Source organism: Muscardinus avellanarius, assembly GCF_963383645.1.
Source record: "Muscardinus avellanarius genome assembly, chromosome: 9".
In the NCBI taxonomy this organism is placed as follows: domain Eukaryota; kingdom Metazoa; phylum Chordata; class Mammalia; order Rodentia; family Gliridae; genus Muscardinus; species Muscardinus avellanarius.
In genome coordinates this window covers 61,800,670-61,828,513 of record NC_137795.1, presented here as the reverse complement: position 1 = coordinate 61,828,513, position 27,844 = coordinate 61,800,670, and the positions used below count along the sequence as shown (strand labels likewise).

The 27,844-nt window shown below is 39.5% G+C and overlaps 1 pseudogene across 1 annotated transcript; it reads left to right on the top strand.

The window, feature by feature from the left end:
• Positions 1 to 825: 825 nt before the first annotated feature.
• Positions 826 to 17,229, top strand: LOC308266797 (F-box only protein 28-like; annotated as a pseudogene). Its single transcript has 5 exons — positions 826 to 875; positions 9,656 to 9,893; positions 10,647 to 11,327; positions 12,965 to 13,066; positions 17,106 to 17,229. The product of its transcript is annotated as an F-box only protein 28-like (transcript).
• The last annotated feature ends 10,615 nt before the right edge of the window (positions 17,230 to 27,844 follow it).

The window sequence follows — 27,844 nt, the reverse complement described above, 5'->3', positions numbered from 1 at the left end:
AACCATTTCTCATAATGAATAAATCAATATTAGTATAATATTATTAACTAAACCATAAACTTCATTTTCTCTCACTTACTTTCTCCTATGACCTTTCCCCATTCAAGAACCTAATACTGGGGGCCCGTGGAGCGCAGCACACACCCTCTGGTCACACCCTCTGGTCTTCCGCTACTGCTCGGAGCTCCGAACCCCGGGCAGTGGACGCGGCCCCAGGAGAGGGCGCCTGGATCTACTTCTCCAGCGCCGGCCAGGCCTCTAGAAGAAACCTTGGTGCCGAGGCCTTGAGGACTGAGTAGGAACACCGCCACTCTGAACCTCTGAGAGCGGGTTGCCTGTGCCTTGTGCATAGAAACGACCCTGTAGTTAAAGGAGTGGGAGGCTTTAAAGACATTGAGGCGGGTTTGGTGGCGCACTCTAGTAAACCCAAGTACTAACTGGGTTTCAAGTCGGGTGCCACCAAGCCTAGCAGCAAGATGGGATTTTAAAAATCCGTGCGCACACCTGTAATCCCAGTTACAAAGGAGGATCACAGGCTCACAGCCAGCCTCAGCAACATAGGCCTTCCACAACTTGGCCAAGATTAAGGGTGGGGGCCTCCGAGGCAAGAAGAAGGAAGAGCTTCTGGAACTGCTGGACGACCTGAAGGTGGAGCTTTCCCAGCTGCGTCGCCAGCGCAGAGTCCAAACTCTCCAAGATCTGAGTTGTCCGCAAATCAATCGCCCCTGTTCTCACTGTCACTAACCAGACTCAGAAAGAAAACCTCAGGAAATTCTACAAGGGCAAGACAAGCCCCTGGACCTGCGGCCCAAGAAGACGCGAGCCATGCGCCAAAGGGTCAACAAGCACGAGGAGAGCCTGAAGACCAATGAAGGGTCTGAGAATCACCCACCAACCCAAATAACGAAGGACTCACAAGAGATGTAAAATGCAAGCGAGGTTTATTGTGCTGCAGCTCTGTCCCAGCAAGCCAGGGGTTGAGACCAAGACACTAAATGGTCGAGGTTCCGACCCAGAGCTCACTCCAAGATCTAAATTTATAGCCCCAGGAGGGAGTGGTTACACACACGTCAGGGCCCGCCAAAAGTCCGAGCCTGCCAACCTTAGAGTACAACCAATCATATACAAGGACAAACAAGTACAACCAATAATTTTAAAACATGCATCCACACACATTAGAGCCTGCTAAAGACTGCTTATCTCCCTTATGGTATGTGCTCCTTCCCTAGGGCTGCCTTTCCCACCCACCTTGGCTGGGCCAGGCTTATCTGTGCGCTGAGAAATCTCCCTGGAGAGCAGATTAGCATGGCCTTATTACCCAGGCCGGAGGGGGGAGTGCTGATCTGGCTCAGAGATATGGGGATCGGGGGCCCATGTTGCTTGCAGCTGTGGGGGCAGTGCGGGGAGGACAAAGACCTTGGCCGGCAAGCTGGAGATTAGAGGCTTTGACCTGGTGGGTCTCCTACCCTTGTCCTTGAATCCTGCAACCTGGGCAGCTGGGCTTACGGATCTTCATTCTGTTTCCAATCCTACTTTGCTTCTATATCTTAACTCTATATTCTAATATCTTATTTCTAATCCTAATATGGGAGAAGACTTCTCTAGTTAACTTCTCATGCTGGGGGGGGGGGGCGCTTCTTCCAGCCTGCTTTCCAGCACCCCTACACCAAGAAGCAGCAGAGGAAGGCGCGGCTGTACCCCCCATGCGCAAGTACAAGGTCAAGGCCTGAGTGGCGGCAATAAACACAAGACTGGCAAAAAAAGAAAAAAAAAAAAAAAAAAAACCTAATACTGGACATACCATTGCATTTAACCCAACTGCCACTTTAGTGTAGATATTCATTTAAACATAAAATGGACAAATATGATTCACAAATCTAATATTTTATGATGCTGTATTGCTTAATTCTGTTTACAGACTAAATTTGTCTAACTTTTCCTTTGTGCATTATTTCCTTTGATTTTGTGTTGTTTTCACACCTGTTCTTAATTAGATTCCTACCTTTTGTCTATCATGCTTTGAATTATATTTATCACAGAGGACCTCACGAGGTCTTTCTGGCTCAGCCCTTGAGCTCAGTTGAAACTGAATTTTTATTTGTTAATCATCAATTTAGTTAAAAGGAAGAAAATGAATTGCTAACTCCTGCAGCATGTGACTCACTTGATGTGCAGCATCAAATTATTCTTACTTATTAGCTTTAACCCCCCCCCAATAACTTTTCTTACTTTGTGTCCTGCTATTTAAAATTTTGTCACCCTGAGAACTGTTCTAAATCTCAGTATTACAATGTAAGGTGAAATCATTTAAATACTCCCAAGTTATAAAGATGATAACTGGATTTGAAAAATAGGGATGTATACCACCTAAGATCTTTCTAAATTAAAATGAAGTATTGTCAAACTGAGGCCCTCAATGCCAGGCGTGGTGGCTCATGCTTGTAATCCAGCTCTTGGGAGGCTGAGACAGGAGGATTACACAGGTTCGACGCCAGCCTCAGCTACTTAGTGAGACCCTGTTTCCAAATAAAATATAAAATAGATCTGGGAGTATGGCCCAGAGGTAGAAAGCCCCTGAGTTTTACCCCCAGTACCACACACACACACACACACACACACACACACACACACCCCTGAGGACCTCAGAACATGTAACTATTTTCCCAAAAAGATCTCTGTGAAGAAAAAAAATAAAGGTGATTTTAGCTTATTGCTGCTTTTTAAGTATATGTTTGTTGGTGCATTGTAATCTCACGTCATAATGAAGTTCAGAGTGATAGCAGCACACATACACATCCTAACACCTTTCTTCCAAGGAATTTAAAGAATTTAAAGTTTTTTTTGGGGGGGGTTGTTGGTTTATTGTTTGTTTGTTTGTTTGTTTGTTTGTTTGTTTTTGCGGTACTGGGATGGTACCCAGGGGCATTCTACCTCTGAGCTACACCCCCAGCCCTATTTTTATTCTTTATTTTGAAACGGGGTCTCACTGAGTTGCGGGAGTCCTCACTAAGTAGCTGATGCTGTCCTCAAGCCGTGATCCTCCTGTCTCAGCCTCCCAAACCAGGCTCAAGTTTAATTCATTACTTTGTTCAAAAATTTCTGGATTCCTGATTTGTTCCCCACACTCAGATATGTGCTGGAACATTGCCATGACTACTGGAATAATTAAGCAATAATAACTAAGCAGAATAGTTGCATTCATTGCAGAAAGAAGCAAATTTTAATCTTTCTGATACTTACATTCATAATTAATGGCAAAATTGAATCCTGTGAAATATTGTTTCACTCTGAATGCACTGGTTTATTAATACCACATCATAAATTAATACCACACAATAATTTAATCAGCATGAATATTCTTCTCTAAAAAGGTATTATAGCTGGGCATGGTGGCACACGCTTGTAATCCCCGAGCTTGGGAGGCTGAGACAGGAGGATCACGCTGGTTCGAAGCCAGCCTCGCTGGCTTAAGAGACCTGTTTCCAAATAAAAAATATAAAATAGGTCTGGGAGTATAGCCCAAGGTAGAAGGGTTTCCAGGAACCACAGTACCACCAAATAATAATAATAATAATAATAATAATAATAATAATAATAATAATGTAAGAGTATGTTGGCTATTACCTTATGCATATACAGTAAGCCACCACTCTGATATGGAATAATATTTGTGTACATTGCACTGATTATATAGTTAATAAGTTAACTATATAAGGGTATGCCACCAGACCAGGCTAGAACTTTTAGTTTTATATAAATTGTATCTTATTCTTAAAAGAAAAATTCAGCTTAAACCTTAGCATGAAAGAAATTTGAGGGGGGAAACCCATAAAGTTTTGGAATTATACCTAAACATCAGCTTCCAGGTCCTTACCTAATAAAATGCTTAGAAAAATTTTAATGACCCTAAACGAGGTGGTAGTAATTGAACAACAAAAAAGATAAGATCCTATATAGAAGAGGATAAAGAACAGATTGTTCACTACTCTGGTAAGTCTGATAGAAAAATGAAGTTAGGCTGGGCGTGGTGGTGCATGCTTGTAATCCCTGCGCTTGGGAGGCGGAGACAGTAGGATTGATTGTGTAGGTTCCAAAGCCAGCCGCGCTGGTTTAAGAGACCCTGTTTCCAAACTGGGAATATAGCCTGGAGGTAGAAGGGTTCCAGCCCCAGTACCATCAAAAAAAAAAAAAAAAAAAAAAAGAAAGAAAGAAAGAAAGAAAAAGAAAAGAAAAGAAAAATGAAGTTTGTATAAGGTGTATGTCTGGGTAATTTTCGTTTTACTTTTACAAACCCTAAGTGTAAGACTGAATTAAGAAAAATATTTGTCTCTAAGTACCTCCTTAAATCTTTTCAGTGAGGGAAGATTTTTTTCCCAGCATTGAATTTGAATTCTAAAATTCTAAAGGTTTTTTTTTTTTTTTTTTTTTTTTTGCTTGCTTTTAGAGAGTAAGCAGTCCTTAAGACATTTCAAGATACTCCAAACACTGTCTAGATTCCCAAATTGAAGTGTTGGTTCTTACATAATAATCAAAACTGAATTTAATTTAAAGTTGCGTCTTTCCCCCTTGCTGTTACTACTGATTATAGGTGCCAGTTTACTAACTTTGGCATTAGAACAATCCAAATTTGGAGCATGGTGAGGTCGGAGGAGAAAAGATAAGAACATTCTTACTTGAATTTGCCTTCGATGAGTTAGATTTGACTTCCCAGGACTGACAGATATTTAGCTCTCATGGAGAGTACATTTTGTTGGTACCTGGAAGAGTCTCATCCTGGGCAAGAGGCCTGTCAACGCTGGTCACCTGGTAGACAGTCAAGATTTGGGTGGTAGATTTAGACTCTCTACCCTTACTATCTGTAGAAAGACATCTAGCACTCACCTAGATTCCATCCTTGTGAATGGGACCTTTGATTCCTTTCAGTAGCTCCTTTCAGTAGCTCCATTCTACATCACACCCCACCCACCTCTAGGCCCTGGGAAACTCTCCTATGTACTTTACCTGGGCAAATTTGGAAAAGTAGGACAATCTTAAAATAGTGAAACTCTCTTCTTTCACCACCAAAGTAGTAGGCGAGTCGATTTCCTTACCTCTTGATTTCTCTGGACTGTCTACTGAAAGGGTAAGATTGTAAGCTTTCTCAGTAGGCTAATTGGAGATTCCTGAACATCTTAAAGAGCATGATGGACAGTAGGGGAAGGAACTAAAATCCTGAGATGGCGGCATTGGCAGCAGAACAGATGGCAGAGGAAGGATGCAGTGGCCAAGGTGATGGAAACTTATTTTCTGGGGCTGGCTTTGCTCAGTGGCAAATCCTCCTGCCTCCGACTTAGCCCTGGTGAGATAAGAAGAACCAGAGCTTCACAAAGCCATTGGTTTACTAATCAACAAACCCAGGAGCAAGTCTGGCACTCCTGAAAGGAGATTCTTCAAGGACTTGCAAATACCTTATGCAAATCCTGAGAGCTGCTTCCCAGAATTCCCAAAGACAACCTAACCAAAAAGGACTCGCAAACATCGGGCAAAGGCCCTAGTCAGCCAGCAAATTGGGGTTTTTCCTTCTCGGGACCCCCTCCCCTTTTGGAGAGCTGTTCTCTCTCTTGCAGGTCGTGTTAGCCCTGAGAGAAGGCAGAGTGCAACTGAGGGCACGTGGCTCGAGCTATTCTGGAGTAGTGACCTAAAGGCCTCTGCTGGACATCAAGGCTGACCAGGGCTCCTAGGGGTGACCTGCTCCTCTTTTCTGGCAGATCGCGTGGACTCTGGGAGAAAGTAGTTTGCAACTGACGGCATTTGGCTAGGGCGACACTCGGGTAGTGACTGGACATCAGAGACCCGACAGCCCGAATGGTGTTCTGCCACTTTTCCGATTCCTTTCTGGCAGATTGTGTGGACTCTGGAAGAAAGCCACCTGTAATTGAAGGCTTAGGCTTGGGCTACTCCCAAGTAATGTCCTGAAGGCACCAGCTGGACATCAGAGACCCGGCAGCCCCTTTGGGGTGTTCAGCCATTTTCCTTATTCCCTGCTGCTTCCAATAAACCTTTCCCTTCCCTTCCTGAGGTCTGCGGGTATCATTGTTCGCTCACCATTGTAGGGGTGCTGGAAAGCAGGCTGGAAGAAGCGCTTTCCCCCCAGTATAAGAAGTTAACTAGAGAAGTCTTCTTCCATATTAGGATTAGAAATAAGGTATTAAAATATAGAGTTAAGATATAGAAGTAAGGTAGGATTAGAAATAGAATGAAGATCCATAAGGCCAGCTGCCCAGGTTGCAGGATTCAAGGACGAGGGTAGGAGACCCACAAGGTCAAAGCCTTTGTAAATGGGACCCCATCCCCATATCTCTGAGCTAGATCAGCAAACAAGGCCAGGCTAATCTGCTCTCCAGGCAGATTCTTCAGTGCAGAGATAAGCCAGGTGGGTGGGAAAGGCAGCCCTAGGGAACGAACACATACCATAAGGGAGATAAGCAGTCCTTAGCAGGCTCTGTGTGGATGCATGTTTTTTTTTTTTAAATTGGTGCACTGTATTCATACATCATAGTGGGATACAAACTTTTGTAGACATACATGCACACATCGCCCAGTAAGCCCCCACCCGATCCCCACCCCATTCTCTCCCCATCCCTCCTTCCCATGCTTGGCTTAGTGGTTGACATCTAGTATTATAGCAATTTATCCAAAATTAAAAATGATAATTTCACATAACAGTTTCATTTGTCTGACACCAAGCTTTTGATGAATTAAAGATAACATTTCAATATTTCTTTTTGCTTTCTTTCTTACCAGAGAATATTTTTTTTCTATTTTTTTAGGTGAAACTATCATATCATATATTTGTATATTTATTTTTCAGAAAAAAAAATCTATCCTAATATGGAATATGGACTCTAGATACCCAAAATGATCTTGTAAAAGAACAAAGCTAGAAGATATATATTTTTTGATTTCAAACCATATAAAGCTACAATAATTGAAACAGTGTAGTACTGTTCTAAAGGCAGATATATAAACCATGGGAGTTAAATAAAAGCCTAGAGTTAAATTCTTCCCTATATTGTCAAGTTATTTTTGACAAGGTTTCCACGAACATTTGGTGGTGGAAATATTAATCTTTTAACTAAATATTGTTGAAAAATAATACTTACATGGAAAAGAATAAAATTGGACCCTTACCTAATCCCATATACAAATATTAACTCAAAATAGATAAAAGACCTAAATATAAATCTTAAGACTATAAACTTTTAGAAGAAAATCTGGGTCATAAAACCTCACAATATTGAAATTGGCAGTGATTTCTTGGATATGATTTCAATGGCACAGGCAACAGAAGAGTATACAAACTCCCTAAAAAATAAAAAAAATATTGTATATCCAAAGACAATATAAACAGAGTTAAAATTTACTAATAGAATGAGATAAAATAATTCCAAATGCTATATCTGAAGGTATATTAATATTCCAACTAGACATCCTAAAAATTAACAACAATAAAGGCAAACAATACAATTTAGAGATAGGTAAAAGACTAACATAAATAATGAATCTCCACAGATAACCAATCTTAGTTGTCTGTTGGATGGAAAATCTTGTTTCTCTGGTTCTGGTGTGTGTTACCTATTTCTTCTTTGTAGTTCATCTCTTTGAGTATTTTCTCTAGCGCTGGTTTTGAAGACATAAACACCTTCAGTTTCTGTTTGTCATGGAAGCTTCTTATTTTTCCATCTAATTTGATAGAAAGTTTTTCTGGGTAGGAAATTTTTGGCTGGAAGTTGTTTTCTTTCAGAGTTTGGAGTATATTACTTCAAGCCCTTCTGGCTCTCATGACTTGGTTTGGGAAGTCTGGAGTGATTCTAATTGGTTTGCCTCTGAATGTCACTTGGCCCTTTGTTTTTGTTGCCTTTAAGATTCTCTGCTTGGCTTCCAAATTGGTCATTTTGACAATTATGTGGCGTGGGGATCCTCTTCTCCAATCCTGTCTAAAGGGAGTTCTATAAGTTTCCTGGAGCTGTGTATCAACCTCTTGCTCTATGTTTGGAAAATTTTCTGCTATTACTTCCTTGAAGAGATTGTTAATCCCTTTGGTTTTACTTTCTTTTCCCTCCTCTATTCCAATTATTCTTAGGTTAGCTCTCTTAAGATGCGCCCATATTTCTTCAATATCAGATTCCTGCTGTTGGATATTTTTTTCTAGATTAGAAACTTTGTGTTCATTTTTGGATTGCTCATCTTCTAAGAGTGAGATTCTGTTCTCCATGTGTTCTAATCGGTTGTTTGTGCTTTGAATTGAGACCTTTACTTCATTAATTGCATCCTTTATCTCTTTTTGGCTCTCTCTGAATTCTTTTCGAAGCACCTCTATTATTTCTACAGTTATTTTCCTGATTTGATCTTCTAGAAATCTCTGATTTTCTGTTTTATCGGGTTCTGATGTTGTGGGGTTGTGGGCATTCACTGCTCTAGTATTATTCCTCTTTCCCATGATTTTGGAAGTTCGTGCCTTCTCTGGGTTCTTCCCTTGGGTCACTATGACTTCGCTTAAGGTGCTTGGATCTCTAGTCTGTAATATCTCAGACCCCACTACTCCTTTACTGGGTTGTATCACAGAGTCTCCGACCCAGGGAGTCGATAGAGGCTTCTTTAGACTATGGGGGGTGCCAGGTTGCACGTTCTCCTATGGTGTGATATCTCTGCCACCGCCCCTCTCCCACTGGGTCAAGTCCCAGGGAGTACAGTACTGGGATTTCTCCTCTTTGGCCCGCAATTTGACTCACTGTTCTTGAGTACACAGATGTAGCTGTACTGGACTCGGTGAATTCGCTGCTGCTGCTGCCGGTGGCAATATGGCGCCACTGCTACGCCCTCAGCCGTGAGGCTGGCGTATTTTTTCTTCTCTGGTTTTGAGTTCCACTTTGAGTCCCTGCACCGTGTGCTGAGCTCAGCCACTGGGAGCTTTAGATGCTCCCTGCACCGAAAGATCCCGCCTGGCTGTTCCGCAGCGGCTCACCTCGGCTTGCTGTAGCCATCCGGTGAATTCACCGCTGCTGCCGGCAATATGGCGCTGCTGCCGCGTCCTCGGGCGTGAGGCCGGTGTATCTCCTCTGTGGCTCTGAGCTCTGTTCTCAGTCCACTTTCTCTCTGGAGCCTGGTGATTTTTTTGTTTCTCTGGTGATGGTGTTTTCTGGCTATGAAAGGCGCTGATTTTGTGGTAATGGAGATTGGTTTTTAGTGGGGCTCTTAAGTCCCACTTTTCTCGGTCGCCATCTTTGGATGCATGTTTTAAAATTATTGGTTGTACTTGTTTGTCCTTGTATCTGATTGGTTGTATTCTAAGGTTGGCAGGCTCAAACTTTTGGCGGGCTCTGACATGTGTAACCACTCCCTCGTGTGTAACCACTCCCTCATAGGGTTATAAAATTCAGAGCGTGGAGTGGGGAGGGGTCGAACCTCGACCATTTAGTGTCTTGGTCTTGAACCCTGGCTAGCCGGGACAGAGCTGCAGCACAATAAACCTTGCTTGCATTTTACATCTCTTGTGAGTCCTTCGTTATTTGGGTTGGTGGGCGATTCTTGGACCCTTCACCATAGACAAGAACCCTGTAAGGAAACACTGAGTTTCTTCTCCAGAAACTCTGTTTCATCTTTGATGAAACACCAGGTTTCTTCTCAGGAAACCCCCGTTTCACTGGCAGCCAGGGTTCCAGGCACCTCCAGTGCTGGTGCTGGCTTCAGACCAACTGCCTCAAAACAACATACTGGAGGTCATGTGCATCATACCCATCCAGAACATCCCCAGCTTTATGGCCTACAAAGAAATTAGCCAGCTCTGCCTGGTTTGTGAAAGAATGGTTTTGATCTGCCAGAGAATGTTGAATTAGGGATTTCCAAAAGTGGAGTGTGTACCAGTATTGGGAACGGCCTAGGAAGATTTGGGAAAGCTCTGATTATTAATATATTTCAAAAGAAAATAACTGATATATTTCAAAATAGTTGTGTAAAAATGGCGGCAGACATGGGTAAAGAAAGGACTTGATTTCTGCCTAAAACAAGCAGCTATTCCAATGTAAATTAACCTAGCTCAAAGTAATTAACAAGTCAATAGAGGAGAGCTAGGGCTTCCTCTATCTAAAGACAGATCTTAAGAGAGGAGAACTAGGCCTTTATCTAAAGACAGATCTACGTGATGATCTAGGGAGGATGGAGCAGGGTTTGAGCTTGCCCTTCATGAAAAGACACCTTGCCACGGGAGGTACCTTACAGGGTTAAGGGGAGGTACCTTACAGGGACATTCACTACGTCAGAATTACATAAACAAGATGGAGGTCATGGGTATAAGAAGTTGGGTCCACGTGTAATCCCTTTGGTGTATTCATTTCGAGTCACCCCCCATGCCATTTTGGCATGGGGCTGTATTTCTATTTTCTGTATTTCTATCTTTTTATTAAACTTCTTTAAATCTTCAGCAACTGTCTAAGCTATGCATACTTATTCTTAGCTTAGGACAAGAACCCACGTTTTTTTTTTTTTTTTTCTCTGTTTTTGGTCGTTTTGGGTTTTGTTATGGGTTGGGGAAAAGTGTGTCCGGGACCCTCGCAGGGGTTCCTGGGGAACAGTTTCCCCAAACCATATTCTGCCAATCCGTAACAAAGTGGTACCACAATCTATGTCAGAAACAAGTTAAAGCACAACTTCCAAGCAGAGAGCCAGATAGGAGAAACCAAGACATCTTTGCTGCTATGGAAACAAGGCTATCACTATCTTATATGACTTTTATAAAGTATGTGGATTCCAATTTCTGTTGCTTCATCCCAGGAAAGGTGATTGATGAGATTTATCTTGTGTTGAGATATATCAATTTTAACAAAGGCCCTCAGCGAGCTCATGAAGTACAAGAGTTAAGGAATATTTTCTCCATGGCAATGGGATACTTTGATGAGAAGATTGTTCCAGTTCTAAAGAGGAAATTACCAGGATCAGATGTGTCTGGAAGACTCATGGCTCTCCTCCAGTTCCAGGACCATCTACAGCACTAACAACTGTGCAGCTCCTCTCCAAGCAAAACCCTTCAAGACAAGAAGTTACCAAACTCCAGCAGCAGGTTAAAACCAATGGTGTGGGTGTGAGTGTACTCAGGTGGGAAATTTCAGAGCTTTGCACCAAAGTGCAAGAACAGCAGAAACAGCTTCAAGACCAAAAATAGAAACTTCTAGAGCACCCAAATCATAGGCAAAGCTGGACTGCAAACCAGAAGTAATGGAAAGTGCTGTGGGAAACTCCTCTGGGTCTGGGCAGAGTGACGAGTCTCCTTGGAAAAGAAGAAAAGTGTACCAGTATTGGGAATGGCCTAGGAAGATCTGAGAAAGCTATGCTTATTAATATATTTCAAAAATTGGGTGAGGGGCAAATCTGTGCAAGAATTTGGTTTCTGCCTAAAAGCAGGCAATTATTCCAATGTAAATTAACACAGCTAAAAGTAATTAACAAGTCAATAGGAGAGGAGAACTAGGCCTTTATCTAAAGACAGATCTTAGGAGAGGGGAACTAGGCCTTTCTCTATCTAAAGGCAAATCTACATGATAATCTAGGGAGGATGCAGCAGGGTTTGACCTTGCCCTTCATGAAAGGAGACACCTTGCCACACCTGGCTGGGAGAGGTACCTTACAGGGTAAGGGGAGGTACCTAACAGGGACATTCACTACTTCAGAAGAATTACTTAAACAAGATGGAGGTCATGAGTATAAAAAGTCCAGTCCACGTGTGATCCCTTTGATGTATTCATTCGAGTCACCCTTCCATGTCTGGTATGGAGCTGTACCTATCCTCTGTATTTCTATCTTTCTAATAAACTTCTTTAAATCTTCAGCAACTGTCCAAGCTATGCATATTTATTCTTAGCTTAGGACAAGAACCCGCGGTTTTATTTCTGTTTTTCGTTGTTTTGGGTTTGGATGTGGTTTGAGGAAAAGTGTGTCCGGGACCCTAACAGGGGTCCCTGGGAATAGTTTCTCCATGACGATACTCTCCCCAAAACCGTAACAAAAAGCAGCAGTAGCCAGACTCTCTTAGCAGATCTAATGGTCATCAGAATAGAAAGTGAATTGAAATGTGGTTCTAGTTTCAGAGGAAGATACGGCTTGGTAGCTTCAGCAGTTATGCATTTGAGGATGCTGGGAGCAGCTAGGCTTCTAGGCTTTCAGAAGACACTTCCACTTAAACTCTTGTGGTTGGACCATTCTCTTCCTGCTTCTTTTAGGTAGAATTGATGCACAGAATATTTTTAGTTTGCAAAAGATTTGTACTAACCAGAACCATTCCATGATGTTTAGGACAGTTAACTTTTATTTCTGTGCAGATAATGTTTAAAGACGTTTATTTGTTTCTGTATATATGCACATTACATAAGGATCTTAAATCCAGTTGTGACAGACTAGAAGTTAAGTTTAATATAGAAAACATCCTGTTAACTTAAAAGAAAATAATCTACTTTTAAAATGGACATTATCTTGTCTTAAAAAACACTGACTTTTTGTTATAAGTGATCTTTGTCTGGAATGTCTGAAAGTAATTAATGCTTTTTAGCATTGAAATAATGAGTAATTGGAAGGACTTCCATAGTATTGACTATAGAAGGAACTCCTACAATATTGACTATATATTTTTATAAATTACTGGTAAGGGATCTATCCAGTTGTTATATGCATGTTTCCAGTTCTTTTGGGGCCATTTCCTACATTTGCATGGATGGATGCATGCATTTCCTAGTCAACTCACTTAAGAAAGCTCTTGCACTCTTATTGATCCTGAATCGCAATTGGTCTCCACGTTTCAGAGCAGCATCTTCATTTACTTAGGCACTTAACATCTTCCACCACCACAGCTTGCCTTTAGGGAGAGAGTTGTTAGTCCATTTGTCCTCCAGAGGACAAGAGACTGTAAAGAGCCCATTGCTTTATCTATTCTTTGTAGGATTCAGGTACAAAGGCTAAAGCAGAACTCTAAATCCAAGGCTCTTTCTGTCAAGGTCGGACCTCAGGGTGCTATCATCACTGTGTTCAGGGATCAGGGGTGGTGACTGAGAAGGGGACCCAACTTACGGATGCAGTTTGCCACTGAAGGAAAGTGCATTGAAGAAAACTGTACCATGAAAAAGCAATTTGATCATTTCATTTCTGTCAGATGATTCAAGGGACACTTTTTAATATTGATTTCAAGATTTCCTTATCCTATATTTTTAAACAAAAGTTTTTTTTTTTTGGCGGTACTGGGGAGAGAATATGTTTTGAACTTTTAAATGGAAAAGCATGTTTTGCATTGTTCAACCTTGTTTTAATAACCTCCAAATTGTGTTCTGTTCCCCAGTATTCAACTGTCATTGTCCAAGTTTTATTTACTTATTTGTGGTACTAGGGGTGGAACCCAGGGGCTTTTCTACCTTCAGACTATACTCCCAGACCCATTTTTATACTTTATTTGGAAACAGGGTCTTACTAAGTTGCTGAGAGCCTCACTAAGTGGCTGAGGCTGGCTTTGAACCTGTGCGATCCTCCTGTCTCAGCCTCCCAAGCGCAGGGATTACAAGTGTGCGCCACCACGCTCAGCTCAAGTTTTATTTTAATGTACTAAATTATGTAGTTATTTGACTGCCAGGTTATTTTAAACAGCTGTTGCCTTGGGCTTTGGTTATTTAAGGTAAATTTGGATATGATGTAGGAAACTATCCTTTTCCAGGTGAGAATTTGACACCTGCATAAAACCTATGCTTTTAGTTAAGTATCTTAGTTCAAGGACATGATTATGCATCCTTTATATTAGCCTTGCTAAACACATTTTTTCTTATCCATTTTTAGTACTGTCCTTTCATAATATTGTCCTTAGATTTTTTTTGTGTGTGTGGTACTGAAACCCTTCTACCTCCGGGCTACACTCCCAAACACCTATTTTTTATATTTTTATTTAGAAACAGGGTCTCTTAAGCCACCAAGGCTGGCTTTGAATGAGCGCAATCTTCCTGTCTCTGCCTCCCAAGTGCAGGGATTACAAGTGTGTGTCACCACGCCCTTCTTGTCCATAGATTTTGATCAATTCTATGTCTAACTTTGAAACTCCATTTACACTGTATTATATTTTCAATGAAAACTCCATAAAATAACATCCAAGTCTTATGGTTTGTTGGGAAGGTAATTTTTAAAATAAATAAGTTTTCTAAAAATAAAAAAAGTATGAAGAAAATTCAAGTACTCCCTAGTTTCTTTCTATTGGGAGTAAATGACCTGAGAGGTCCATGAATTTTGTGATCATTTCCTTTAAAAATCAGAGTTTGGGTTTGGCACCTTCCTTAATTTGAAGTATCTATTTCATCTTGATGTGCCAGCTGGCAAGTTTCATTCAATAAGCATTTCCTTTCTGGGAAATATGAGATTTGAAACCAGAATTGAATTTTACTAAAACAAAATACACTACTTTCTACTTTTTCCTGCTTCAGAGAGATCAGAAACTCATCATTTTGCTTTTCTTATTTAATCATAATTTAGTATGGGGAGGGGCTGGAAAGAGATTACGGTAAATTTTTTTTCTTTACAGTTTTATATTATAATGACCTATTTGTATTTGGGGATGTTATGTCCTACTTATTTTTATCCTCTTTTGTAATTTGTAAAGGAAATAATAATCCTTTAAGTAAACCTGCAAGGGTTAATCTTGGACTATGAGAAAAACTGTCTTATGTGTCATTAATTTAAATTTGGACCTTTTTTTACTTACTATATAAGTTGTTTCTATGACAAGAATGATTATATATGTTCACTAATAATAACATCTTTCAAAAGAAATGTTAGGAATGTCAATTTTGCTGTCAGACTCCTGACAGAACAATCTCTCATGGATGTAAGGTAGTTTCTTCTTTTTGTCAAAGAAAAAATGGTGTCATGTTAGCTGAAGAACACTCTTTTTCTTAAAAGAAGTTGAGAGCTATAATGTGTGGAAATTATAGTTTTGAGGGGAGGAAAATCAGTAGCTACATCAATTTTACATTATTTCCTTCTAAGATATTGAAGTATTACAACAGGAAAGGAAACAAAGATCACTCATAAAACATTACTGTAAGACTAGACATAAAGGCTATAGCAGCATTAGAATTAGTTAAGACATATCTAATATCTATAATTGAGTGATCTTGATCTATTTTATCTTATACAGTTACACAGGAATTACCACTAAATCAAAGCTGTGACCCATCCAGCCCAGCATTTATCAAAAAAAAGATCCCAGACATGGGTGGAACTGGAGGACATTCTTTAAGAGAAATAAACTGGGCACAGAAAGATGAATACTACCTGGTCTCACTCATTTGTGGATGTTAAAAACTGATTGTATAGATGTAGAGAATAGAATAGAGGTCTCTACAGGCTAGGAGGGGTCAGTAGGTATACTGACAAAGTAGATAATGGATACTAATTAAGGTAAGTAGTTCTTTATTAATACACCACAATGTAATAACTGTAGCCTAGAAAAATTAATTATACATTTCAAAATAACTAGAGCAAAGTTTAAAGTTCTCCAACATGTTAAGAAACAGTAATATTTGAAAAGATGGTAAGGCTAAATACCCTTATATGATTGAATTAACATTGTATACATATAGTGAATTATGAACTGTGCCCAGTGAATAAGTACAAATATTATATGTCAATTTATTTTTTTGTGTGTGGCACTGGAAGTGGAACCCAGGGGCTTTTCTACCTCAGGGCTATACTCCCAGACCTATTTTGTATTTTATTTGGAAACAGGGTCTCACTAAGTTGCTGAGAGTCTCACTAAGTAACTGAGGTTGGCTTCGAACCTGTGTGATCCTCCTGTCTCAGCCTCCCAAGTGCTGGGATTACAAGTGTGTGCCACCACGCCCAGCTCTTATATGTCAATTTAAAAATAGAAACAAAAAATAAATTAAATTAGGGTATAGCTCAGTGGTAGGGCATGTACTTAACCTGCACACAGCCAAAACAAAAACAACTGCTTTTTAAAAATTCAATTTAATTATAAAAAAACAACAATAGCCCAAATTCAGAGAAATTGCTATGTTAGCACTAGGCATAATATCTGAGAAGTTCAAGTGGAGTCGTTCATTGAGTTATTTTGTCCTGTCACTTCTGTTCTTAAAACACATCCAACATCATCCCATGTCTTATGTATTAGGGCCACACAGTTGGGTTTGGGGTGAGCCATTGTCTTTTTTCTCATGGTAGGTTGATATGTTTGGTTAACATCTTGACTTGGTAGTTTTGTACTGTGTCAATTCAACCATGTGTCCCACAATTTCCTTCCTTATGGTAGTTTCAATAACATGTTCAAGAAAAACTTGATTCTCCTCCCATTTACCACTCCTACTGCATTATTCCTTCTGCAGTCATCTTTATCTTACTCATTGTTTCATTTCTCTGGCCATCCCCAACTAAAAACTGATCCAGCCCCAAATCTCAGTAAACTTTGACTCCACTTTTCTGGCTTTTCAAGTGCAACGTATCTGTGAGTCCTGTCAGCCAAATTTCCAAAGTATTTCCCAAGTCTAACCCCTCCTTAGGATATATATTATGATTCTTAAGAGCAATCACAAAAAAAGGCAAAAAGGGAAATGAGAATCTAGAAATTATACCATGTGTATATGCCTTCAATGTTTCACTTTTTTTTTAAGTCCTAAGATAACATTTTACTTTCTGTTCTTAAGCGATAACAAATTTTTTTCTACTGATTGTTTGTGGACGGGGTAAGGACTAGTGATCTTTTCTTTAACTTTCCTTGTGAACTTTTTCTTTTATCTTGTTTCAGAGACAATATGTTATTCATCTTCTTCTACTGTGTTCCTAAAAAAATAATGCCTTCTCTTCTTTCAATTAGTCAGCAGTCAAGGAGTGCTTGTTTCCTCTGCAGGGCACTTATTTGTTTCAGCTTCATTTCCTGCTCTCTGTCCCCCCAAGGTCATTGAATCACACTTTGACAAATACACTGTTATTAAGGCTTACTAGAAGCAATTGGAATTGTAGCTATTTAAAATTAATGTCTTTCATTATAATGAGTCAGAAAGTCAAAGAATTGAAAAATTATTCTTTTGTAGGTATTCAGCAGCATTATTCAGTGAGCGTGTCCTTGCTGTGTGTAGAGTGCTCTTCTCGGTTTTATGGGGAGTAATGATAGCAGCATTTCCCGGAGGAGGATACTGTGTAAAGGAGAAAGTCTAAGCACGACTGGGACAAAACTGCAGCTAAGTGTTTGGAAGATAGGAAACATAGGAACAAATAAATAGGCTACTGGCCTTAATAAGCCAGAAAATCTATATAGGTTCTGAAAGTACTTGATGGAAAGTTGAAAAGGTTTCTAAGAGGAGAAAATAGCACAGATATGAAATAGAAATCAACAAAAAATAGTTATTGGGTGCCCTTTGTACTTTATGCCGATCACTAGAAAATGTAAAAATAAGGGTATTCATCCTCTAAACTGGCAGAGAACATTGCATGTTCTCATGGAAAGAAAAGACATGTTGTAGTAATTCGCAAATGGATGCCAAGAAATGTCGTGAACATGGACACCTAATAATATCAGTAAAGCTGAATTATGTGAAAGCGACTTTGGAGTTCGGTTAAGGCTTACGATTATGGGGGGGGAGAGAAGAGAGAGAGAGAGAGAGAGAGAGAGAGAGAGAGAGAGAGAGAGAGAGAGAGAGAGAGAGAGAGATTCTGTAATTTGGAGATGGAATCTGGGGGCAAGGGTAATAAACTGGAGACAGGAAGATAGTGACGGGATGATGAATATATTGCTGCTGGTGAAGATAATTTTAATGAAAAGAAATAATAGCTATGAAAACACACTTGCTTAGATGGCTTGTTTTTGACATAACATATTAGATGAATCCAGGAGTAATGGTGCATGCTTATAATCCTAGAACTTGGGAGGCTGAGAAGGAGCATAGTAGGTTCAACGAGCTGGAGCAACTTAGCAAGACTTTCAGGAACCTAGCAAGACCCTCTTTCAAAATAAAAAATAAAAAGATCTGGGGTGTAGTCGGAGGTAGAATGCCCCTGAATTTAATCCTAGTAACACACACACACACACACACACACACACACACACACACACACACACAGGACTGGGTGAATGAAGTAGTACATTTGTTTCTATTAATAACCAGTTATAGCCAGGCATGGTGGCGCACGCTTGTAATCCCGCGCTTGGGAGGTGGAGACAGGAGGATCACGCAGGTTCGAAGCCAGCCACGCTGGCTTAGGAGACCCTGTTTCCAAAAAATATATAAAATAGGCCTGGCAGTGTAGCCTGGAGGTAGAAAGGTTCTACCTTGATACTGGGATTGAGGCATTCTACCTCCGAGCTACACCCTCAGTACTATTTTATATTATTTAGTTTTTTTTTTTTTTTGGTGGTACTGGGCTGGTACTGGACTGGTACTGGGGGGTAGCTCAAAGGTAGAATGCTCTTGGGTTCAATCCCCAGAACCAAATAACATCAACAAAAATACCATCAAACTAGCAAAATCACTATCTATATATATGATACCTATGTATTCTTTCCAGATCTTGTTTCCTTATATGGCTAAACCTAATCACTCTTCTGAATTTTGTGCTTAATACTTACTTACATTTGAATTGCTTTATTACACAAAAATATTTGTAATAAATATATGATTTAATTTTGCTTGTCTTTGAACCTTGCAAAGAAAGGGAATATTCTATGATTTACATTTTCATCCACAATGCAGATGGCTGTAATCCATTCACTTTCACTGCTGAATAACATCTCATTATGTTGAATATAATTTGTCTGTTCTATTAATGATCATTTTGATTGTTTCCATGTTTTTGCTTTTATGAACAGTTCTACAATGAACACTCCATTCTATATTTCTTGGCAGCCATTTACAAGAATTTCTTTATGATATATTTTTAGAAGTAAAAAGACTTACTGCAAGTCACCTGCTTGTTTAGATTTACAAGATAGTGCCAATTAGTGTCCTAAACTAATTGGATTAATTTACATTCTTCCTAGCACTGTGCAAAAGTCCTATTGTTTCACATGATGGTTGATGTGTGTCAATTTGACTGTGCCATGTGTTGCTCAGATATTTGGTTAAACAATATTTCTGGTTGCATCCATGAGTCAGATTTTACATGAGATTAGCATCGAATCGCTAGACTGAAAAAAGTGGATTGCCTTCTTCATCTTCCAGTCTGTTGAGTGGGCATCATCTAATCCTTTCAGGGCCTGAAAATAACGTAAAAGGCAGAGGAAAGGAGAATTTGATCACTCTGCCTGCCTGTGTGGGACATCACTTTTCTCCTATTTTCAGATTAGAGCCTATATCATCAGCAGTGGTTTTTATGGATTGATATTATATCCAGTCACTTTACATACTTCTTTTATTTATTTAAAGAATTTGCTTGCAGATATAATGCAGGCAATTAGCATTATTTTATTTATTATTATTATTATTATTATTATTATTATTATTATTATTATTTAAACAAACACTTATATAACATGTATACTATGTCCTAGGCACTGTTCTGAACACTTTACAAATATTTACATAAGTATCACAACAACCCTTTGAAGCCAATTCATTTTTCATCCCCACCTTACACATAAGGAAGTTAAACCACAAAGAAATTAAGTCACTTGATCAAAATCACAAAATGTCATTTGAAACTGAAAGGAAGGATTCAGACCAAGGCACTTGACTTAAATTCCAAGCGCCTGCTAAGCAAATAGCTTTGCTGCCCCTCTGCTAAGCTGGGCAACCCCAATTCTTCCTTTCCAATACTTATATATCTTAAAATCAACTTTTCTATTCAAGCACTATTTTGAAAGTTAATAGACATAATGGGCATCCTTGTATTGCTCCAAATTTAAAAGCAAATGATTTTATTGTTTTACTTTAAGAACGATGTTCACTATAGGGTTTTGGTGGAAAACATTTCTAGAGTAAGAAAATTCCCTTGTATTCTTCATTTGCTAAGTTAAAAAAAATGCTATTATTAGTGCTTTGTAATTCTACATCATAGTGAGGTTCAAAGGGGTACAGACATACATACACACAGTACTTGGTAACTAAATTGTCTTTGGATTTTACCAAGTGGTTCGCTTTTTCCTTTTGTTTATTGTGTTGAACATAGCCACTGATTTCAAAATTTGAACTACTCTCACATCCCTAGGATAATCCCAGCTTGATAGTGATGTATGATTTGTACATTCTGCTGAACTATGTTTACCAATATTTTGTTTAGAATTTTGTCATCTAAAGTAAGTAGTAAGATGCCCTTGTAACTTAACTCTTTTTCAAGCTGTCCATGTTTCATTTTGGTACCAGAAAACGAGCCTAGGGGTTTCCCTCTGCTCCAGTTTTTGGAAAGTATTTGATCCTTGAAAGTTGCCTGTAAAATTATATAGACTTAATTTTTTATTGGAAGATTTTAAACTATCTAAGGTCTTTCAATATCATTTATTATTCAGGTTTTTTATTTCCGTGTGTGTGTGTGTGTGTGTGTGTGTGTGTGTGTGTGTGTGTGTGTGTGTGTTTTAAACCCCTCAGGCTCAGCACTGCACCACTGAGCTATATCCACAGCCCTTTTTATTTATTTATTTTTAAATTTTTATTTTTTTGGTGGTACTAGGGTTCTTGGAAACCCTTCTACCTCCGGGCTACACTCCCAGACCAATTATATATATATATATATTATATAATAAATATAAATAATAAATATATATAATATATATATAAAAATTTTTTTTTTAAACAGGGTCTCTTAAGCCAGCGTGGCTGGCTTCGAACCTGCGTGATCCTCCTGTCTCTGCCTCCCAAGCGCAGGGATTACAAGTGTGCACCACCAAGCCCGGCTCCACAGCCCTTGTTAAAAACATTTATTTTGAGACAGGGTCTCACTAAGTTGCTCAGGCTGGCCTTGAACATGTGATCCTCCTGCTCCTGTCCAAAGTAGCTGAATTACAGGGATGTGCCTCACCCAGTTGTTTACATGAGGTTTATAGTCTTTTTTTTTTTTTCTAGAAATGTATTAAGTTCTTAAATTTATAATATATCATGGTTGTTAGTATTCATGTATCTTTAGCTGTTTTTGTATTTTTTGGTATATGCTGTTTCCTACTTCTGTTTATTTGAACTTAAAAAAATTTTTTTTTCAATGTGGCTTACCAGAGGTTGATTTATTTTATCCAAAGAATTATCTCTCTCTTTTTTTTTTTTTACCTATTTCATTAATGTGTTTTTTTTAATAAAATCTCTAAACTTTTAGGATTCTTTATTCTTTACTCTTTTTCTACTGTTCATTTGGTTGCTCATATCACTTATATTTATAGCCCTTTATACAAGAGTAAACCCATCTTTTTATTTTTATTTTCTATTTTTTTTGTAATGAAGATTGAATTCAAAGGCATTCTACCTCTGAACTACACCCTCACCCTATTTTATTTTTTTAATTTTGAAATAAAGTCTTGTTAAGTTGTTCAGGCTGGCCTCTAACTTGAGATACTCCTGAATCAGCCTTCTAAGTACTGCAATTACCACCATGCATAGCTATAAAGCTATCTCAGTGGCTACTTATCAGTTTTTAAAAAATAAATATATGCTTATTGGTACATTTCAAGCATACATCATGTTGAGGTTTAATGTGATAAAAACACACCTGCATGTAGCACCTGGTGATTTCTCTCTGGGCCCCACCCTGCTCCTCCCCCTTCCTGTTCATAATATCGAAATTGGTACTGATAGCTTCACAAATGTAAATAGGATTGTTTGAACTGTTTCCTCCATTAGAAATTTACTTTTAGGAATTACTTTTAGTAATTATTTTCTTGACCGAAAATTTCATTTTCTTAATTTCCTATTAGGAATTTGTCAAAATTTCCCTCTACTTCTGTAGATTTTTGCTGTATTTATTTTGTGATAATGTGCATTATTAGCGGTATCTAAATTTAGAATATTTGTATCTTCTTCCTCAATTGAATCTCATTATGTAGTAATCTTTCTCTCTTTTTTTTTTTTTTTTTTTTTTTTTGGTGGTACTGGGGTGGAACCCAGAGGCTTTCTACCTCCAGGCTATACTCCCAGACATATTTTATATTTTATTTGGAAACAGGGTCTCACTAAGTTGCTGAGAGCCTAAGTAGCTGAGGCTGGCTTTGAACCTGTGCAATCCTCCTGTCTCAGCCTCCCAAGCGCAGGGATTACAAGCGTGCACCACCACGACCGGCATTCTTTCTCCTTTTTCATGCTTTTTTGATTAGTAAAGCTATGCCAGTTTAGAAAACAGTTAGCATTTGCAAGGTACATTTATTTTCATTCTTTTCAAGTTTCCTTGTCCTAAGTTTTTTGCATATATTTTGTAACAGCACACAGCAGGATTTAATATTACTTCCTTCCCTCTTTATTTACAAATTCAGACAACTTTATTGTGATTGTTGACTTGATTCTTCCATCTTAAGTGTGCGTTCTAGCATGCTTTATTTTTTCTTCATGTCCCCTTCATTGTTTTGTTAGTCTGTTTTTTTTATTCAATTTTGTATACTCTAAGAATTCAATAGTCTTGTTCTCTATTTCTGACAAATTGCCAACAAATTTTACTATATATATTTAACTTTATAAAATCAAATTTTATATCTGTATCTCACTTATTTTAACCATAAGTATTTAACAATATCACATTCCCCTTCTCTTTCTCCTCCTGACTCTAACTCTTTGAATTTTCTTCCTTCTCTACCTTCCTCTTTCCAAGAAGATTTCACTTTGATTAAAGAACAATGATTTAAAAGCTATGTTTGTTATCATTTATCTGGGTTCTATTTTTTTTTTTTTTTTGTGGTACTGGGTGGGGTTCCTGGAAGCCCTTCTACCTCCGGGCTACACTCCCAGACCTATTTTATATTTTTATTTAGAAACAGGGTCTCCTAAGCCAGCGTGCGTGCTGGCTTTGAACCTGCGCAATCCTCCTGTCTCTGCCTCCCAAGCGCAGGGATTATAAACGTGCGCCACCACGCCCGGCCTATCTGGGTTCTATTTGTAATGCAGGGTTGGCCATTCAGAAATTCAGTCACATAAGGATATTTTTTGTCAATGACTTGAGACTAGAGTCCAAGAGGGGAATTTCTGGGTTATACAAAGATTAAAGCAATTATGCCAGTTTTCTTCCATGGCAATTTTTCAGTTTTCTTTGTTTCTTACACCAACTCATGGTCTTTTCAAAATTATCTGATGCCGGGCGTGGTGGCGCACGCTTGTAATCCCAGCATTCGGGAGGCTGAGACTGGAGTATCGTGGTTCGCAGACAGCCTCAGCTACTTAGTGAGGCCCTCTACAACTCAGTGAGACCTGGTTTCAAAATAAAGAATAAAAAAATTGGGCAGGGGTTGTAGCTCAGAGGTCAAATGCCTCTGGGTTCTATCTCCAGACCCGCAAAAAAAAAAAAAAAAAAAAATTATCTGATGGGTTCATTTGCTAAACAATTTGATAACACTAAATATTACTGAATATTTTAATATTTACTAAGTTTCTTTTTGTGGTGGTACTGGGGTTCCTGGACACCCTTATACCTCTGGGTTACACTCCCAGACCCATTTTTTATATTTTTATTTGGAAATAGGGTCTCTTAAGCTAGCGAGTCTGGCTTGGAACCCGTGTGATCCTCCTGTCTCCGCCTCCCAAGCGCGAGGATTACAAGCCTGCGTCACCACGCCCGGCTATTATTTGCTAAGTTTTAATTAAGGAAATATATCATTTCCTTGAAATCATCTTTCATTTATAGGATATTAGGGATTACTCTTTTGTGAATTGCTAATTTGTTCTATGCTAAGTGTTTTCTATTAGGCTATTTTTCTTATTGATTTATGGAAAGTATTCAGGATATTGCATGTGTGTGTGTGTGTGAGACAATAATAATACACAATTGGGTATTCAGTAGTTGTTTTGTCATCTCATATTCTTACAAATGTATCTTAATGACATGAGAAAATATTAATTCAAAACAGTATATAAAATTACAATTATGGTATATTAGTTGTGTGTGGATTTTTGTTTTTTGTTGTTGTGGGTGTTTGTTGTACTTGGGATTGAACCCAGGGCCTCCTGCTTGTGCTTAGTAAGTAAGGGCCCTATCAGTGAGCTATAGCCCTAGCCCTTTAATTTTATTTTAACCAGCACTGGTGCCATGGAATGTGTCTGTTCCTCCAAAATTCAACTTAATCTTAGCCGGGCGTGGTGGCGCATGCTTGTAATCCCAGTACTTGGGAGGCCAAGACAGGAGGATCGCCCAGGTTTGAAGCCACCCCTCAGCTACTTAGCGAGGCTCTCAGCAACTTAGTGAAACCCTGTTTACAAATAAAATTTAAAATAGGTCTGGGAGCATAGTCTGGAGGTAGAAAGCCTCTGGGTTCTACCTCCAGTACCACAAAATCCCCCCCAATTCAACTTAATCTCATATAATAGTATTAAGTGGTAATTTAAGAGATCATTAGGTCATGAGTTCTCCTCCCTTGAGAATGGGATTAACCCCTTAGAAAGGAAGCTTCACATAGCTTTTCTTTTCTTTTTTTTTTTTTTTTTTTTTTTTTTTACCCATTTGTCTTTCACCATGTGAAGAAGTCTATATCCCGGTCTTGGACTTTCCAGCCTCTAGAACTTTAAGAGATAAAAGTTGTTCTTTATAAATTACCCTCTCTTAGGTATTTTTTGTAGCAACACAAAGGGACTAAAATATTGGGGGAGAAAGTCTGGAAAGAAATTCACCAACGATTCCTGCATGTTCACATTTTTCTATATTTTTCAACTTTCTATAAAGGCTTTGCAGCACTTGTATACAGATACATGATTTATGAAATAACACATGCTTCCACAAAAAGACCTTTATAGGAACTCTGTGGTTATTATTCAACAGAGAAATGAAACTGATTCATTTTAGAAGAAACTGTTGAATGGCCAATGTCAATTCAAAGATGGAAGGACTTGCTTCCTTAAAGTGTGAAGTGTGTGTGTGTGTGTGTGTGTGTGTGTGTGTGTGTGTGTGTGTGTGTATTCAAGGTCAAGGTAAATTGAACAACAGATGTAGTGGATGGGAGACTTCCTAGGAAGGGTGGATATTTTAGGTGGGATATTAAGTTAAGTAAATTTCAGTTTCTCTGCTTTCAGAGTCTATGATTAAATGCAAACTGATACAAGTGGAACTTTAGAAAAAAAAGTGGTGTGGGATAGATTTGTATGCATCTTGCTCAATCTGAGTAAATGAATTTGTTCTTTGTCACAGTTTTGTTTTGTTGAGGAGCTGATCCTGGGCATGGAAGGGTCCCAGAATGGTACTGCCATGGCAGGACTAATCTCAACCATCTCACCTCCACTAATATGGTGAGAACAGGGTAGAGATGTGAGTAGTAGTGGTAGGTGCTGGGAGAAGTCTGTGTTAGGGGAGACAGTGAATGAGGTTGGGCTGTTGAGTTAGGCATTCATCTCACCTGGAGTCTCAGCATCCCAGCTCAAGAACCTGTGAAGAGGAGGAGCTGCTTAAGGGAAAGAGACTAAAGCAACTGGTTTTGGGTTGCTTCCCTTCTAGCCCCACTTGATCATTGCTATTGGGGTTCAGATTTAGGGACAGACTTAAAGACAAAGATAATCCGAATGATAAATCGAGGTTGGAATTGCTGAACAATGTGCAGATAAGATATTTAAGGTGTTTGTCCAAAGTCTTCCTTCTATTGAAGGATAGAGAAAACTTTCTTCCCAGAGTTAAAGTGTGTATTTTATTTTTTAATTCTTTTTTTTGCGATACTGGGGATGGAATCCAGGGGCATTCTACCTTTGAGCTACACTCCCAGCCCTATTTTTTATTCTTTGTTTTGGAACAGGGTCTCACTGAGTTGCAAAGGGCCTTACTAAGCTGTGGTTGGCCGTGACCCACGATCTTCCTGTCTCAGCCTCCCAAATGCTGGGATTACTAGGTGTGCGCCGCCACACCCAGTTTAACCTGTGTATTTTAGCTAGAATCGAAGTGTATGTGTTAGTGTTAGCAACCTATTTATTAATTTATTTTGCAGTACTGGGGATTGAACCCCGGGGCATACTACCTCTGAGCTATGCCCCTGGCCCTATTTTTTATCCTTTATTTTGAAACAAGGCCTCAGTAAGTTCACTATTTGCTGAAGCTGTCCTCGAAACTACTACCCTTCTGTAACAGCCTCCCAAGTACTGGGGTTACAAGTGTGCACCATATTATTTATTTATTTATTTATTTATTTATTTATTTATTTATTTATTGGTGGTAGTGGGGTCCTTCTACCTCCGGGCCACACTCCCAGACCTATTTTATATTTTAACTTGGAAACAGGGTCTCTTAAGCCGCCTTGCTGGCTTCGAACCTGGGCCTGTCTCTGCTTCCCAAACTCGGGAATTACAAGCGTGCACCACCACGCCTGGCACTGTATTAGTAATTTAAATGGTGCCTTGAGATTAGAAACCGTCCTGAAGGTTTAGGATTTTAATAGGTCCTCAACCTCAGAAATTTTTTTCTCTGGTTAGAACAAAGTGGCGGCTGGGTAAATAGAAGGAGAAAACTGCTTTGGTATGTTGACTGGCTACTGTCCAGATAAGTATTCTCAGTGAAAGAGGAAGGAAGGAAGAAAGGAGAGAAGAAAAGAAGGAAGGAAGGAAAGTGAGGAAGGAAAGGAAAGAGAAAGAACAGAAGAGAATGAAAAGATATAGAAAAGAAAAAAGGAGGAAGAGAAGAAAGAAAAGGAATAGAAAACGAGAAAAAGAAAAAAAGAAAAGAAGGAAAAGAGAAAACAAGAGGAAGAAAGGAAGAAAGAAAAAGAAAAGGAAAAAGAGAAAAGGAAGGAAGGAAGGAAGGACGGACGAAAGAAAGAGCGCGAGCGACGGTCCGGGAGGCGGCGCGGCGTCTGAGGGCGGGCTGGGGGCCGCCCACCGCCGCCCATCACTCTGGCCCTAGAAAAGCCGCGCGGTTGGGCCCCGCAGCCCGAGCTCCTCGAGCGCCCCGCGCCGCCGCCGCCGCCGCCCAGCGGCTCTCCATCCCCAGGTTCGCTCTTCCGCAGCCCGGGCGCGGGGGCCAGCGGGGCCGGGGTCCTGCTCAGGCGGCCGACCTGACATTGAGACGGAAGAAAATCCGCCAGCCCCACCCGCCTCTCTTTAGAAGTCGTATCTTACAAACTGTCCTCTCGGTTTGAAAAGTCTGCTTACTTTTCGACAGGTAAAACGACCTGGTTCTATTTGTACATTTGATTTCTCTCTGTAGCCTAACTTTCCGGAGGAGGTGGTGGAAGACGTGCACAGGTGTGGTGTTCTGCACCGGCCCCTCGCCGGAGTCAAGGTTGTATCAAGCCCAGGGGCATCTCTGAAGCCAGCCTGCAATAGTAACTCTGTAGCAGTGCATTGCCAATTCAGTCCCTGTCTTCCACCTCTGTGCTTAAGTCGATTTACCCTGCAATCAGCTGGCAGGGGAAACTTGAGAAACATTAGAAAATGTCAAGATTCTGCTGAACGTGAGTGGCTCTGTACCATCTCATATAAGCTAACATCCTCTCTGGTTTTTGTGTCCCTTCATGCACTAATGGTAATCTCTATCCAGCTACCGAATAACCAAACCGAAGCCAGAGATCCACCAGACATGAGTACTTAACATTTTTTCAATGAGAAATGGAAGCAATATTAACTCTGAAATCTAAAACCATGCTTGAGAGATCCAATACTATTTTGGTTAGGAGATTTGTAAAAATTCAATTAAAAACAAAATTCTTTTTTGCACACAGAATGGGCTACATTTTGTACTTGGTTTA